The sequence below is a fragment of the Astyanax mexicanus genome, chromosome 5 (assembly GCF_023375975.1).
Source record: "Astyanax mexicanus isolate ESR-SI-001 chromosome 5, AstMex3_surface, whole genome shotgun sequence".
NCBI classification, from domain to species: domain Eukaryota; kingdom Metazoa; phylum Chordata; class Actinopteri; order Characiformes; family Acestrorhamphidae; genus Astyanax; species Astyanax mexicanus.
In genome coordinates, this window is record NC_064412.1 from 58,267,478 (window position 1) to 58,280,909 (window position 13,432).

Consider the following 13,432-nt stretch of genomic DNA (forward strand, 5'->3'; position numbering starts at 1 on the left):
GTTTGGCCTACGTTGACTTCTGTAACACGAAACTTTACAAACAACACCAGAACTGCCATTCGGACAACATATTTAAATTTCAGACCTCTAGGTTGTCGGGGGAAGGAGTTTGGCCTACGTTGACTTCTGTGGCACGAAACTTTACAGGCAACCTCAAATGTGCTATCCGGACAACATATTTCGATTTCAGACCTCTAGGTTGTCAGGGGAATGAGTTTGGCCTACGTTGACTTCTGTGTCACGAAACTTTACAAACAACACCAGAAGTGCTATTCGGACAACATATTTAAATTTCAGACCTCTAGGCTGTCGGGGGAAGGAGTTTGGCCTACGTTGACTTCTGTAACACGAAACTTTACAAACAACACCAGAAGTACCATTCGGACAACCTATTTCAATTTCAGACCTCTAGGTTGTCGGGGGAAGGAGTTTGGCCTACGTTGACTTCTGTGTCACGAAACTTTACAAGCAACACTAGATGTGCTATCCGGACAACATATTTAAATTTCAGACCTCTCGGTTGTCGGGGGAAGGAGTTTGGCCTACGTTGACTTCTGTAACACGAAACTTTACAAACAACACCACAAGTGCCATTCAGACAACTTATTTCAATTTCAGACCTCTAGGTTGTCGGGGGAAGGAGTTTGGCCTACGTTGACTTCTGTGGCACGAAACTTTACAAACAACACCAGATGTGCTATTTGGACAACATATTTCAATTTCAGATCTCTAGGTTGTCGGGGGAAGGAGTTTGGCCTACGTTGACTTCTGTAACACGAAACTTTACAAACAACACCAGAAGTGCCATTTGGACAACATATTTAAATTTCAGACCTCTAGGCTGTCGGGGGAAGGAGTTTGGCCTACGTTGACTTCTGTGTCACGAAACTTTACAAACAACACCAGAAGTACCATTCGGACAACATATTTAAATTTCAGACCTCTAGGTTGTCGGGGGAAGGAGTTTGGCCTACGTTGACTTCTGTGTCACGAAACTTTACAAACAACACCAGAAGTACCATTCGGACAACATATTTCAATTTCAGACCTCTAGGTTGTCGGGGGAAGGAGTTTGGCCTACGTTGACTTCTGTAAAACGAAACTTTACAAACAACACCAGAAGTACCATTCGGACAACATATTTAAATTTCAGACCTCTAGGCTGTCGGGGGAAGGAGTTTGGCCTACGTTGACTTCTGTGTCACGAAACTTTACAAACAACACCAGAAGTACCATTCGGACAACATATTTAAATTTCAGACCTCTAGGTTGTCGGGGGAAGGAGTTTGGCCTACGTTGACTTCTGTGTCACGAAACTTTACAAACAACACCAGATGTGCTATTTGGACAACATATTTCAATTTCAGACCTCTAGGTTGTCGGGGGAAGGAGTTTGGCCTACGTTGACTTCTGTGGCACGAAACTTTACAGGCAACCTCAAATGTGCTATCCGGACAACATATTTCGATTTCAGACCTCTAGGTTGTCGGGGGAAGGAGTTTGGCCTACGTTGACTTCTGTGGCACGAAACTGTACAAACAACACCAGATGTGCTATTCGGAAAACATATTTCAATTTCAGACCTCTAGGTTGTCGGGGGAAGGAGTTTGGCCTACGTTGACTTCTGTAACACGAAACTTTACAAACAACACCAGAACTACGATTCGGACAACATATTTAAATTTCAGACCTCTAGGTTGTCATGGGAAGGAGTTTGGCCTACGTTGACTTCTGTGTCACGAAACTTTACAAACAACACCAGATGTGCTATTCGGACAACATATTTCAATTTCAGACCTTTAGGTTGTCGGGGGAAGGAGTTTGGCCTACGTTGACTTCTGTAACACGAAACTTTACAAACAACACCAAAACTACCATTCGGACAACATATTTAAATTTCAGACCTCTAGGTTGTCGGGGGAAGGAGTTTGGCCTACGTTGACTTCTGTGGCACGAAACTTTACAGGCAACCTCAAATGTGCTATCCGGACAACATATTTAAATTTCAGACCTCTAGGTTGTCGGGGGAAGGAGTTTGGCCTACGTTGACTTCTGTAACACGAAACTTTACAAACAACACCAGAAGTGCCATTCAGACAACATATTTCAATTTCAGACCTCTAGGTTGTCGGGGAAGGAGTTTGGCCTACGTTGACTTCTGTGTCACGAAACTTTACAAACAACACCAGATGTGCTATTCGGACAACATATTTCAATTTCAGACCTCTAGGTTGTCGGGGGAAGGAGTTTGGCCTACGTTGACTTCTGTAACACGAAACTTTACAAACAACACCAAAACTACCATTCGGACAACATATTTAAATTTCAGACCTCTAGGTTTTCGGGGGAAGGAGTTTGGCCTACGTTGACTTCTGTGGCACGAAACTTTACAGGCAACCTCAAATGTGCTATCCGGACAACATATTTAAATTTCAGACCTCTAGGTTGTCGGGGGAAGGAGTTTGGCCTACGTTGACTTCTGTAACACGAAACTTTACAAACAACACCAGAAGTGCCATTCAGACAACATATTTCAATTTCAGACCTCTAGGTTGTCGGGGGAAGGAGTTTGGCCTACGTTGACTTCTGTGTCACAAAACTTTACAAACAACACCAGATGTGCTATTCGGACAACATATTTCAATTTCAGACCTCTAGGTTGTCGGGGGAAGGAGTTTGGCCTACGTTGACTTCTGTAACACGAAACTTTACAATCAACACCAGAACTACCATTCGGACAACATATTTAAATTTCAGACCTCTAGGTTATCGGGGGAAGGAGTTTGGCCTACGTTGACTTCTGTGTCACGAAACTTTACAAACAACACCAGATGTGCTATTCGGACAACATATTTCAATTTCAGACCTCTAGGTTGTCGGGAGAAGGAGTTTGGCCTACGTTGACTTCTGTAACACGAAACTTTACAAACAACACCACAAGTGCCATTCAGACAACTTATTTCAATTTCAGACCTCTAGGTTGTCGGGGAAAGGAGTTTGGCCTACGTTGACTTCTGTGGCACGAAACTTTACAGGCAACCTCAAATGTGCTATCCGGACAACATATTTCGATTTCAGACCTCTGGGATGTCGGGGGAAGGAGTTTGGCCTACGTTGACTTCTGTAACACGAAACTTTACAAACAACACCAGAAGTGCCATTCGGACAACATATTTCAATTTCAGACCTCTAGGTTGTCGGGGGAAGGAGTTTGGCCTACGTTGACATCTGTGGCACGAAACTTTACAAACAACACCAGAAGTACCATTCGGACAACATATTTAAATTTCAGACCTCTAGGTTGTCGGGGGAAGGAGTTTGGCCTACGTTAACTTCTGTAACACGAAACTTTACAAACAACACCAGAACTACCATTTGGACAACATATTTAAATTTCAGACCTCTAGGTTGTCGGGGGAAGGAGTTTGGCCTACGTTGACTTCTGTGTCACGAAACTTTACAAGCAACACTAGATGTGCGATCCGGACAACATATTTAAATTTCAGACCTCTCGGTTGTCGGGGGAAGCAGTTTGGCCTACGTTGACTTCTGTGTCACGAAACTTTACAAACAACACCAGATGTGCTATTCGGACAACATATTTCAATTTCAGACCTCTAGGTTGTCGGGGGAAGGAGTTTGGCCTACGTTGACTTCTGTGTCACGAAACTTTACAAACAACACCAGATGTGCTATTCGGACAACATATTTCAATTTCAGACCTCTAGGTTGTCGGGGGAAGGAGTTTGGCCTACGTTGACTTCTGTAACACGAAACTTTACAAACAACACCAGAACTACCATTCGGACAACATATTTAAATTTCAGACCTCTAGGTTGTCGGGGGAAGGAGTTTGGCCTACGTTGACTTCTGTGGCACGAAACTTTACAGGCAACCTCAAATGTGCTATCCGGACAACATATTTCGATTTCAGACCTCTGGGATGTCGGGGGAAGGAGTTTGGCCTACGTTGACTTCTGTAACACGAAACTTTACAAACAACACCAGAAGTGCCATTCGGACAACATATTTCAATTTCAGACCTCTAGGTTGTCGGGGGAAGGAGTTTGGCCTACGTTGACATCTGTGTCACGAAACTTTACAAACAACACCAGAAGTACCATTCGGACAACATATTTAAATTTCAGACCTCTAGGTTGTCGGGGGAAGGAGTGTGGCCTACGTTGACTTCTGTAACACGAAACTTTACAAACAACACCAGAACTGCAATTCGGACAACATATTTAAATTTCAGACCTCTAGGTTGTCGGGGGAAGGAGTTTGGCCTACGTTGACTTCTGTGGCACGAAACTTTACAGGCAACCTCAAATGTGCTATCCGGACAACATATTTCGATTTCAGACCTCTAGGTTGTCAGGGGAATGAGTTTGGCCTACGTTGACTTCTGTGTCACGAAACTTTACAAACAACACCAGAAGTGCTATTCGGACAACATATTTAAATTTCAGACCTCTAGGCTGTCGGGGGAAGGAGTTTGGCCTACGTTGACTTCTGTAACACGAAACTTTACAAACAACACCAGAACTGCCATTCGGACAACATATTTAAATTTCAGACCTCTAGGTTGTCGGGGGAAGGAGTTTGGCCTACGTTGACTTCTGTGGCACGAAACTTTACAGGCAACCTCAAATGTGCTATCCGGACAACATATTTCGATTTCAGACCTCTAGGTTGTCAGGGGAATGAGTTTGGCCTACGTTGACTTCTGTGTCACGAAACTTTACAAACAACACCAGAAGTGCTATTCGGACAACATATTTAAATTTCAGACCTCTAGGCTGTCGGGGGAAGGAGTTTGGCCTACGTTGACTTCTGTAACACGAAACTTTACAAACAACACCAGAAGTACCATTCGGACAACCTATTTCAATTTCAGACCTCTAGGTTGTTGGGGGAAGGAGTTTGGCCTACGTTGACTTCTGTGTCACGAAACTTTACAAGCAACACTAGATGTGCTATCCGGACAACATATTTAAATTTCAGACCTCTCGGTTGTCGGGGGAAGCAGTTTGGCCTACGTTGACTTCTGTGTCACGAAACTTTACAAACAACACCAGATGTGCTATTCGGACAACATATTTCAATTTCAGACCTCTAGGTTGTCGGGGGAAGGAGTTTGGCCTACGTTGACTTCTGTAACACGAAACTTTACAAACAACACCAGAACTACCATTCGGACAACATATTTAAATTTCAGACCTCTAGGTTGTCGGGGGAAGGAGTTTGGCCTACGTTGACTTCTGTGGCACGAAACTTTACAGGCAACCTCAAATGTGCTATCCGGACAACATATTTCGATTTCAGACCTCTGGGATGTCGGGGGAAGGAGTTTGGCCTACGTTGACTTCTGTAACACGAAACTTTACAAACAACACCAGAAGTGCCATTCGGACAACATATTTCAATTTCAGACCTCTAGGTTGTTGGGGGAAGGAGTTTGGCCTGCGTTGACTTCTGTGGCACGAAACTTTACAGGCAACCTCAAATCTGCTATCCGGACAACATATTTCGATTTCAGACCTCTGGAATGTCCGGGGAAGGAGTTTGGCCTACGTTGACTTCTGTGTCACGAAACTTTACAAACAACACCAGAAGTGCTATTCGGACAACATATTTAAATTTCAGACCTCTAGGCTGTCGGGGGAAGGAGTTTGGCCTACGTTGACTTCTGTAACACGAAACTTTACAAACAACACCAGAAGTACCATTCGGACAACCTATTTCAATTTCAGACCTCTAGGTTGTCGGGGGAAGGAGTTTGGCCTGCGTTGACTTCTGTGGCACGAAACTTTACAGGCAACCTCAAATGTGCTATCCGGACAACATATTTCGATTTCAGACCTCTGGGATGTCCGGGGAAGGAGTTTGGCCTACGTTGACTTCTGTGGCACGAAACTTTACAGGCAAACTCAAATGTGCTATCCGGACAACTTATTTCGATTTCAGATCTCTGGGATGTCGGGGGAAGGAGTTTGGCCTACGTTGACTTCTGTGTCACGAAACTTTACAAACAACACCAGAAGTGCTATTCGGACAACATATTTAAATTTCAGACCTCTAGGCTGTCGGGGGAAGGAGTTTGGCCTGCGTTGACTTCTGTGGCACGAAATTTTACAGGCAACCTCAAATGTGCTATCCGGACAACATATTTCGATTTCAGACCTCTGGGATGTCGGGGGAAGGAGTTTGGCCTACGTTGACTTCTGTGGCACGAAACTTTACAGGCAACCTCAAATGTGCTATCCGGACAACATATTTTGATTTCAGACCTCTGGGATGTCGGAGGAAGGAGTTTGGCCTACTTTGACTTCTGTGTCACGAAACTTTACAAACAACACCAGAAGTGCTATTCGGACAACATATTTAAATTTCATAACTCTAGGTTGTCAGGGGAAGGAGTTTGGCCTACGTTGACTTCTGTGGCACGAAACTTTAAAGGCAACCTCAAATGTGCTATCCGGACAACATATTTAAATTTCAGACCTCTAGGCTGTCGGGGGAAGGAGTTTGGCCTACGTTGACTTCTGTAACACGAAACTTTACAAACAACACCAGAACTGCCATTCGGACAACATATTTAAATTTCAGACCTCTAGGTTGTCGGGGGAAGGAGTTTGGCCTACGTTGACTTCTGTAACACGAAACTTTACAAACAACACCAGAAGTGCCATTCGGACAACATATTTAAATTTCAGACCTCTAGGCTGTCCGGGGAAGGAGTTTGGCCTACGTTGACTTCTGTAAAACGAAACTTTACAAACAACACCAGAAGTACCATTCGGACAACATATTTAAATTTCAGACCTCTAGGTTGTCGGGGGAAGGAGTTTGGCCTACGTTGACTTCTGTGTCACGAAACTTTACAAACAACACCAGAAGTACCATTCGGACAACATATTTCAATTTCAGACCTCTAGGTTGTTGGGGGAAGGAGTTTGGCCTACGTTGACTTCTGTAAAACGAAACTTTACAAACAACACCAGAAGTACCATTCGGACAACATATTTAAATTTCAGACCTCTAGGCTGTCGGGGGAAGGAGTTTGGCCTACGTTGACTTCTGTGTCACGAAACTTTACAAACAACACCAGAAGTACCATTCGGACAACATATTTAAATTTCAGACCTCTAGGTTGTCGGGGGAAGGAGTTTGGCCTACGTTGACTTCTGTGTCACGAAACTTTACAAACAACACCAGAAGTACCATTCGGACAACATATTTAAATTTCAGACCTCTAGGTTGTCGGGGGAAGGAGTTTGGCCTACGTTGACTTCTGTGTCACGAAACTTTACAAACAACACCAGATGTGCTATTCGGACAACATATTTCAATTTCAGACCTCTAGATTGTCGGGGGAAGGAGTTTGGCCTACGTTGACTTCTGTAACACGAAACTTTACAATCAACACCAGAACTACCATTCGGACAACATATTTAAATTTCAGACCTCTAGGTTGTCGGGGGAAGGAGTTTGGCCTACGTTGACTTCTGTGGCACGAAACTTTACAGGCAACCTCAAATGTGCTATCCGGACAACATATTTCGATTTCAGACCTCTGGGATGTCGGGGGAAGGAGTTTGGCCTACGTTGACTTCTGTGTCACGAAACTTTACAAACAACACCACAAGTGCCATTCAGACAACTTATTTCAATTTCAGACCTCTAGGTTGTCGGGGGAAGGAGTTTGGCCTACGTTGACTTTTGTGGCACGAAACTTTACAAACAACACCAGATGTGCTATGTGGACAACATATTTCAATTTCAGACCTCTAGGTTGTCGGGGGAAGGAGTTTGGCCTACGTTGACTTCTGTAAAACGAAACTTTACAAACAACACCAGAAGTACCATTCGGACAACATATTTCAATTTCAGACCTCTAGGTTGTTGGGGGAAGGAGTTTGGCCTACGTTGACTTCTGTGGCACGAAACTTTACAGGCAACCTCAAATGTGCTATCCGGACAACATATTTCGATTTCAGACCTCTAGGTTGTCGGGGGAAGGAGTTTGTCCTACGTTGACTTCTGTGGCACGAAACTGTACAAACAACACCAGATGTGCTATTCGGACAACATATTTCAATTTCAGACCTCTAGGTTGTCGGGGGAAGGAGTTTGGCCTACGTTGACTTCTGTGTCACGAAACTTTACAAACAACACCAGAAGTACCATTCGGACAACATATTTAAATTTCAGACCTCTAGGTTGTCGGGGGAAGGAGTTTGGCCTACGTTGACTTCTGTAACACGAAACTTTACAAACAACACCAGAAGTGCCATTCGGACAACATATTTCAATTTCAGACCTCTAGGTTGTCGGGGGAAGGAGTTTGGCCTACGTTGACTTCTGTGTCACGAAACTTTACAAACAACACCAGAAGTGCCATTCGGACAACATATTTCAATTTCAGACCTCTAGGTTGTCGGGAGAAGGAGTTTGGCCTACGTTGACTTCTGTAACACGAAACTTTACAAACAACACCAGAACTGCCATTCGGACAACATATTTAAATTTCAGACCTCTAGGTTGTCGGGGGAAGGAGTTTGGCCTACGTTGACTTCTGTGGCACGAAACTGTACAAACAACACCAGATGTGCTATTCGGACAACATATTTCAATTTCAGACCTCTAGGTTGTCGGGGGAAGGAGTTTGGCCTACGTTGACTTCTGTGTCACGAAACTTTACAAACAACACCAGAAGTACCATTCGGACAACATATTTAAATTTCAGACCTCTAGGTTGTCGGGGGAAGGAGTTTGGCCTACGTTGACTTCTGTAACACGAAACTTTACAAACAACACCAGAAGTGCCATTCGGACAACATATTTCAATTTCAGACCTCTAGGTTGTCGGGGGAAGGAGTTTGGCCTACGTTGACTTCTGTAACACGAAACTTTACAAACAACACCAGAAGTGCCATTCGGACAACATATTTCAATTTCAGACCTCTAGGTTGTCGGGGGAAGGAGTTTGGCCTACGTTGACTTCTGTAACACGAAACTTTACAAACAACACCAGAACTGCCATTCGGACAACATATTTAAATTTCAGACCTCTAGGTTGTCGGAGGAAGGAGTTTGGCCTACGTTGACTTCTGTGGCACGAAACTTTACAGGCAACCTCAAATGTGCTATCCGGACAACATATTTCGATTTCAGACCTCTGGGATGTCGGGGGAAGGAGTTTGGCCTACGTTGACTTCTGTAACACGAAACTTTACAAACAACACCAGAAGTGCCATTCGGACAACATATTTAAATTTCAGACCTCTAGGTTGTCGGGGGAAGGAGTTTGGCCTACGTTGACATCTGTGGCACGAAACTTTACAAACAACACCAGATGTGCTATTCGGACAACATATTTCAATTTCAGACCTCTAGGTTGTCGGGGGAAGGAGTTTGGCCTACGTTGACTTCTGTAACACGAAACTTTACAAACAACACCAGAACTGCCATTCGGACAACAAATTTAAATTTCAGACCTCTAGGTTGTCGGGGGAAGGAGTTTGGCCTACGTTGACTTCTGTGTTACGAAACTTTACAAACAACACCAGATGTGCTATTCGGACAACATATTTCGATTTCAGACCTCTAGGTTGTCAGGGGAATGAGTTTGGCCTACGTTGACTTCTGTGTCACGAAACTTTACAAACAACACCAGAACTGCCATTCGGACAACATATTTAAATTTCAGACCTCTAGGTTGTCGGGGGAAGGAGTTTGGCCTATGTTGACTTCTGTGGCACGAAACTTTACAGGCAACCTCAAATGTGCTATCCGGACAGTATATTTCGATTTCAGACCTCTGGGATGTCGGGGGAAGGAGTTTGGCCTACGTTGACTTCTGTAACACGAAACTTTACAAACAACACCAGAAGTGCCATTCGGACAACATATTTCAATTTCAGACCTCTAGGTTGTCGGGGGAAGGAGTTTGGCCTACGTTGACTTCTGTAACACGAAACTTTACAAACAACACCAGAAGTGCCATTCGGACAACATATTTCAATTTCAGACCTCTAGGTTGTCGGGGGAAGGAGTTTGGCCTACGTTGACTTCTGTGGCACGAAACTTTACAAACAACACCAGATGTGCTATTCGGACAACATATTTCAATTTCAGACCTCTAGGTTGTCGGGGGAAGGAGTTTGGCCTACGTTAACTTCTGTAACACGAAACTTTACAAACAACACCAGAACTACCATTTGGACAACATATTTAAATTTCAGACCTCTAGGTTGTCGGGGGAAGGAGTTTGGCCTACGTTGACTTCTGTGTCACGAAACTTTACAAGCAACACTAGATGTGCTATCCGGACAACATATTTAAATTTCAGACCTCTCGGTTGTCGGGGGAAGCAGTTTGGCCTACGTTGACTTCTGTGTCACGAAACTATACAAACAACACCATATGTGCTATTCGGACAACATATTTCAATTTCAGACCTCTAGGTTGTCGGGGGAAGGAGTTTGGCCTACGTTGACTTCTGTAACACGAAACTTTACAAACAACACCAGAACTACCATTCGGACAACATATTTCAATTTCAGACCTCTAGGTTGTCGGGGGAAGGAGTTTGGCCTATGTTGACTTCTGTGGCACAAAACTTTACAGGCAACCTCAAATGTGCTATCCGGACAACATATTTCGATTTCAGACCTCTGGGATGTCGGGGGAAGGAGTTTGGCCTACGTTGACTTCTGTAACACGAAACTTTACAAACAACACCAGAAGTGCCATTCGGACAACATATTTCAATTTCAGACCTCTAGGTTGTCGGGGGAAGGAGTTTGGCCTACGTTGACATCTGTGGCACGAAACTTTACAAACAACACCAGAAGTACCATTCGGACAACATATTTAAATTTCAGACCTCTAGGTTGTCGGGGGAAGGAGTTTGGCCTACGTTAACTTCTGTAACACGAAACTTTACAAACAACACCAGAACTACCATTTGGACAACATATTTAAATTTCAGACCTCTAGGTTGTCGGGGGAAGGAGTTTGGCCTACGTTGACTTCTGTGTCACGAAACTTTACAAGCAACACTAGATGTGCTATCCGGACAACATATTTAAATTTCAGACCTCTCGGTTGTCGGGGGAAGCAGTTTGGCCTACGTTGACTTCTGTGTCACGAAACTTTACAAACAACACCAGATGTGCTATTCGGACAACATATTTCAATTTCAGACCTCTAGGTTGTCGGGGGAAGGAGTTTGGCCTACGTTGACTTCTGTAACACGAAACTTTACAAACAACACCAGAACTACCATTCGGACAACATATTTAAATTTCAGACCTCTAGGTTGTCGGGGGAAGGAGTTTGGCCTACGTTGACTTCTGTGGCACGAAACTTTACAGGCAACCTCAAATGTGCTATCCGGACAACATATTTCGATTTCAGACCTCTGGGATGTCGGGGGAAGGAGTTTGGCCTACGTTGACTTCTGTAACACGAAACTTTACAAACAACACCAGAAGTGCCATTCGGACAACATATTTCAATTTCAGACCTCTAGGTTGTCGGGGGAAGGAGTTTGGCCTACGTTGACATCTGTGGCACGAAACTTTACAAACAACACCAGAAGTACCATTCGGACAACATATTTAAATTTCAGACCTCTAGGTTGTCGGGGGAAGGAGTTTGGCCTACGTTGACTTCTGTAACACGAAACTTTACAAACAACACCAGAACTGCCATTCGGACAACATATTTAAATTTCAGACCTCTAGGTTGTCGGGGGAAGGAGTTTGGCCTACGTTGACTTCTGTAACACGAAACTTTACAAACAACACCAGAACTGCCATTCGGACAACATATTTAAATTTCAGACCTCTAGGTTGTCGGGGGAAGGAGTTTGGCCTACGTTGACTTCTGTGGCACGAAACTTTACAGGCAACCTCAAATGTGCTATCCGGACAACATATTTCGATTTCAGACCTCTAGGTTGTCAGGGGAATGAGTTTGGCCTACGTTGACTTCTGTGTCACGAAACTTTACAAACAACACCAGAAGTGCTATTCGGACAACATATTTAAATTTCAGACCTCTAGGCTGTCGGGGGAAGGAGTTTGGCCTACGTTGACTTCTGTAACACGAAACTTTACAAACAACACCAGAAGTACCATTCGGACAACCTATTTCAATTTCAGACCTCTAGGTTGTTGGGGGAAGGAGTTTGGCCTACGTTGACTTCTGTGTCACGAAACTTTACAAGCAACACTAGATGTGCTATCCGGACAACATATTTAAATTTCAGACCTCTCGGTTGTCGGGGGAAGCAGTTTGGCCTACGTTGACTTCTGTGTCACGAAACTTTACAAACAACACCAGATGTGCTATTCGGACAACATATTTCAATTTCAGACCTCTAGGTTGTCGGGGGAAGGAGTTTGGCCTACGTTGACTTCTGTAACACGAAACTTTACAAACAACACCAGAACTACCATTCGGACAACATATTTAAATTTCAGACCTCTAGGTTGTCGGGGGAAGGAGTTTGGCCTACGTTGACTTCTGTGGCACGAAACTTTACAGGCAACCTCAAATGTGCTATCCGGACAACATATTTCGATTTCAGACCTCTGGGATGTCGGGGGAAGGAGTTTGGCCTACGTTGACTTCTGTAACACGAAACTTTACAAACAACACCAGAAGTGCAATTCGGACAACATATTTCAATTTCAGACCTCTAGGTTGTTGGGGGAAGGAGTTTGGCCTGCGTTGACTTCTGTGGCACGAAACTTTACAGGCAACCTCAAATCTGCTATCCGGACAACATATTTCGATTTCAGACCTCTGGAATGTCCGGGGAAGGAGTTTGGCCTACGTTGACTTCTGTGTCACGAAACTTTATAAACAACACCAGAAGTGCTATTGGGACAACATATTTAAATTTCAGACCTCTAGGCTGTCGGGGGAAGGAGTTTGGCCTACGTTGACTTCTGTAACACGAAACTTTACAAACAACACCAGAAGTACCATTCGGACAACCTATTTCAATTTCAGACCTCTAGGTTGTCGGGGGAAGGAGTTTGGCCTGCGTTGACTTCTGTGGCACGAAACTTTACAGGCAACCTCAAATGTGCTATCCGGACAACATATTTCGATTTCAGACCTCTGGGATGTCCGGGGAAGGAGTTTGGCCTACGTTGACTTCTGTGGCACGAAACTTTACAGGCAAACTCAAATGTGCTATCCGGACAACTTATTTCGATTTCAGATCTCTGGGATGTCGGGGGAAGGAGTTTGGCCTACGTTGACTTCTGTGTCACGAAACTTTACAAACAACACCAGAAGTGCTATTCGGACAACATATTTAAATTTCAGACCTCTAGGCTGTCGGGGGAAGGAGTGTGGCCTACGTTGACTTCTGTAACACGAAACTTTACAAACAACACCAGAAGTACCA